Raw genomic sequence first — 5456 nt, 5'->3', positions numbered from 1 at the left:
TTACAGTTCCAACTTTTCTGAGCTTTTCCAACATACTATTCTTTATCATTAAACTTCCGATGATTAAGGTCGTTTACAGTTGTCTACGGTTTCTGCTGCTTCGTTCAGCTTTTTCAACATTCAGAGTATGTAAGTCTTGGAGGTAGACATTATATGTACACATATAGCTGTTGGCGTAGACATGCTGCGAAATTTTAAAATACTGATTGCTGATTCCCAGTAATTGGCATGACAATTCTTGTTACAAGGTGCGGATGAGTATATGATAGGGTTTCAATGAATATAATGATTTTTCTAAATATCCAAGATTAATGAAGTTGTTGGTAAGTTTACTGCTAACGTGGCGAGATATAAAAGGTTCCCCGGTAACAATGATGAAAGGGTAATCGTTATAATAAGGCTTATTCGAATAAACAATTGAAGTTGGTTTGTTGGAGTTGTGACAAAATTGTTTATTTTTAGAAGGGATTGAAAAATTTATTTTAGCTAATAAATGCCAAAGAGTCTGACACGGATACGTGTTAAACTATGACTCTGGGTTCAAGAGTTTTTTAGGTACATAACTGTGGTTAATATGTGGTTGGATCATCATCTCGATTGTCCATTATTTGAAGTGTCTTCAGAAATTTCAAAAGGCTTGAACATAGATTGTAATCGTTAGTATACATATGACGTTCTGGGATTTTGAATGATACAAATTATTTCCCTGGGTTCTATGAATAGAAATGATGTTCTAGCATAGTTTTGAAGTCAAAGTATAGCTTTGAAAGATGTAGGAATCTAAGAGTGATGATACTGGTTATATCTCAAATTGAATTCTGAGATTTCAAAATCAAAATATGTAATTGGATTTGAATGAATATGGTTGTTTTGATTTCTATTAAAAGAATGTATATTGTTGTGAAAGAATGGAGTATAGTGGATGATTTGCTGAATCAGAATCTAAGAATGTAACATATTAATTGTGAATTTATATATCTCTCGGGTATTACCTACCCGTTAAAAAAATTCACAAGTAATGTTTTATACAAGAAAATTTTATTACTGTCTTTATGAAAATATATATGTATGTATATTTTCTTCAGATGTAATGTAGATTTAATAAATTAATATTAAATTAAACTCATTTGATTTTCGGCTGGAATTAGAAATGAATAATCTTTAAAACTTCAGTAATTTCGTAATCTTCGCGGATTATTTCTTCAACGTAAATGAAATCATGAATCAATACTTCATTATTCATTTTTATTGATATTTCTTCGGTGAAAGGTGTTAGTGTTCGTGGAATTCTTGTGAACTTCGCAAGGTACCAATGATGTTGTCTGAAAAGTTTCGAGTACATCGATAATGAAGGTGTAAAATCAAACATATATTTGAATAATACACTTGATTTATTATGAAATGGAATTCATTGAATTGAAACGGAGATTATAGTTAACGATGGTTAAGTTGCTGATGAAGAATGTACATCATAGTATATTAGTAATATGATTTAACCGAGTAGTTAAGATTCACACATAATAGCTTAGTACGGAAAGATTTATTATGGTTTAAAAATTTATATATATAAGATATACATATAAATCCTTTAGTGGAAAATGAGTTAATACTTCATAACTTGTTGATACAATATATGCGTTATTGATTCGTAATGATGTCCACGGTGATTCTTGAACTGGCGGAGCTTGTGATGTTATAGGTGCTACTAGTGCTGATGATGCTGACGGTGCTGTTGATGTTGCTGATAAAATAAGTCTAGCTTGTAAATCACGCATCATTCTTGTCTGATTTGCTTTTATCATTTCGATCTACTCATTTGACTTATGGTTAGTTCTAGAATAAGTAATCTCTAAAATTTTAGAGATTACATAATCACCTTAGAATATTTCTCCGATGAAGTTATGAATCAATACTTCATCGTTTGTTGTTGTTGGTCTTACTTGTTATCTATAGAGCTTATAACGTTGATGCTCGTGGGACAGAATGTGAAGTTGAGGTTTGCAATGCGGTTGTTGTTGGTGGTGGTAATGATTCTGTTGGTGTTGATGATGGTGGTACTGTTGTTGCCGGTGCTGCTGCTGGTGCTTGTAACCTTTGCACCATATTCTCCAAAGCCACTACCCGAGCACGAAGCTCGTTGACTTCTTTTATTAAACCGGGATGATTGGCGATTGGAACGAGCGAGTGAACAAGATCTAGAAGTTTAGATAATATATAATCGTGGCGGGATACTCAGGAAATGAGGGTGTAAATGGCGTTTCAGACTGGTTCGCCGGTAAGTGCTTCAGGTTCTTCGCCGAGAGGGAAATTCGGTGGGTGGAAGGGATCGCCTTCTTCTTGCCTCCATTGACTGAGTTGACCACGAACCCATCCCCGGTCCATCCAGAATAGATGATGGCTAATAGGTTGATCCATTCCGGTTACACTGCTTTAGGAGCTCAGAAGGATTTCCATATCGGAATAGCTGTCGGAATCTGATGAACTCGAACTAGTTGAGGGGTTCATCTCGTACGATTTAGGGAACTGAATTTTGAAATGAATTAGATTATAGGACCTAGTTTGGTATTCTTCAATACATATTTCACATATGTATATATAATATCAAGATCCATAAGTTACAGAGAAATTTTCGAAAGATGTCAGACATAATTTACTGTAATAGATATGTAAAGATATGAAATTGTCTATACACTATCTATGCAATGAATGCAGTAAGACGTGTTTAGACTTAAGATGATAAGCATAGTTTCCTACAAGAAGTGATAAGCAATACTTTCTACATGCAGCTAAGGTCGAAGTCCAGACTCACTAATGCATCCTAACGACTATCAGTTAGACACACTAATGCAAGACCTGGTTTGCTAAGACCACCGCTCTGATACCACATGAGATGACCCATCCTAATCCATCTGGACAAATACATTACATTTGGTTACATCGCGAGGTACTTGACCTCTATATGATACATTTTACAAACATTTCATTCGTTTTTAAAAAGACAAACTTTCATTTCAACGAAAGTTGACGGCATGCATACCATTTCATAATATATTCAACTATAATTGACTTAGTAATAATCTTGATGAACTCAACGACTCGAATGCAACGTCTTTTAAAATATGTCATGAATGACTCAAAGTAATGTCTCTAAAATGAGCAAATGCACAGCGGAAGATTCCTTAAATACCTAAGAATAAACATGCTTTAAAGTGTCAACTAAAAGGTTGGTGAGTTCATTAGTTTATCATAATCAATCATTTCCATAATTTTAATAGACCACAAGATTTCATTTGTTCAATAATCATACACTCACAAGTGTTTAAAATTCATTCATATGAATTGAACACCTGGTAACCGACATTAACAAAATGCATCTAGAATATCCCCAAATATATAAACATCGAAGTACTAAAGCAGTTCAAATTCTCTGACTGGGGCTTGTCAAGGCCCATAGATCTATCTTTAGGATTCGCGTCAATTGGTGGCAATTAAAATAAAAACCAATTCTTAGGCTACCAAGTTCAACAAGGGCAATATCCGGTATAACTATTCAACCATAGAATGTAGTTTCGATTACTTGTGTCTATTTCGTAAAACATTTATAAAAGCAGCGCATGTATTCTCAGTTCCAAAAATATATATTGCAAAAGCATTTAAAAAGGGAGCAATGAAACTCACAATACTGTATTTTGTAGTAAAAATACATATGACGACATTGAACAAGAGTAGGGTTGGCCTCGGATTCACGAACCTATATCAATTGTATATCTATTAAAACATTTTAATAGAAATCTCATAATTTCATTCATTAATTGTATAGATTTTTAGATATGTGTAGTAATATAGAATTTATACTAAGATCTATTTAAATATATACTTTATTTATATATAATATATCTTATGTTATATTTGTATATTTTGTATATATATTAAAAATTAATTTTTTTTTATTTATACATTTAGTTATATGTAAATATTTATATAAAAATATTAGCATGTTTGATATATTATTGTATGAAATACAATTATAGTATATATAGTAAGTATAATTTTGTACAAAATATTTATTTGTTAAAAATGATAGTTTTGATAATAATGATTTACTAATAATAATAACACTAACGATATTGTTAATAATGATACTCATGTTAATGATAATAATACTAAATTTTATAAAAATGATACAAATACTAATATTAGTGAAGTAATAATATTTTTGCATCATTTTCTTAGTAATAATAATACCTATATTAATAACACTGATAATTCTAAAGTTCTAACAATAGTACCTTTCTTAATATTGACATAGATGACAATAATAATAATAACAATATTAATGAATACATAATAATAATAATTTTAATCATAAACCTAATAATAATAGTAATAATACTCATTCTATTTAGTAATAACTATGTTAATGATAATACTTAGAATAATGATAATAATTACATTTAATGATAATACTTGTTAATAATAAAAATAATAATAATAATGATAATAACAATAATACTTATAATCATAATAATCATAACATTAATAATAATAATCATAACATTAATAATAATAATAATAATAATTATAATAAAAATGGAAATGGAAATGAGAATTAAAGGTATACCCTAAAAAGAAATGTACCAAACGGACCTCGAACCCAAGACATCTCGAACACCCACAACATAACCCAACCATTGAATCATAACTGTAATTCGACACCCATATACATAAAACCTGTTTTTCCTGTTATCTCCTTCTTCTTGTAATTCAATCGATCAGAAACCTTCCTAACCTCTAACTAATTGTTTGTTTTATGATTCAAACTTGACACAAAAATGACACGTACAGATTGTTTGAATTAAATAGAACAGAAAAAGAAGAAAATAAAAAAATATATATATGCTGTACAGCTCCTAAAATACGGTTATGAACTCAAATGTCAAATTCAAAATTAAAAACGTTTTAGACTAAACTTACAACATGAAAAAGGTTCCAAATAGATAATAGAAACTATCTGGATTATCAATTAAACTTGAATCAAAATAGGAAACTCGAATTTTGCTGAAGAACAATTGTTGAGTTTTTTATTTTAAAACTTTGACCTCACAATTAGAGATCGATATAAAGAATTGAGTTCTGAAATTTTGTAGACAGTTTAAACGAAACAATTCTAACATAATAGTATTTCTAGTTTTTGAAGAATGATTTGAAATTGAGTTAATGGAAAAATCATAAAAAAACAGGGTACAGCGGTTTGCTTTATTATTTTTCTGTTTTAAATTCTATAAATTGAGTTACCTGAAGTTGATATTTGATAAAGATGATGGAAAGATTGAATGATTTCAACCATATAATTAAAGAATTCATTTCCTAAATACAAATTAATGGTCAACAGGTTTGTTCCATCGTACAGATAATAATAAAAAAAATTAACAACTTTAAACAAAACCGTACGAATT

The sequence above is a fragment of the Rutidosis leptorrhynchoides genome, chromosome 7 (assembly GCF_046630445.1).
Source record: "Rutidosis leptorrhynchoides isolate AG116_Rl617_1_P2 chromosome 7, CSIRO_AGI_Rlap_v1, whole genome shotgun sequence".
In the NCBI taxonomy this organism is placed as follows: Eukaryota; Viridiplantae; Streptophyta; class Magnoliopsida; order Asterales; family Asteraceae; genus Rutidosis; species Rutidosis leptorrhynchoides.
This window is presented reverse-complemented; position numbering follows the sequence as displayed.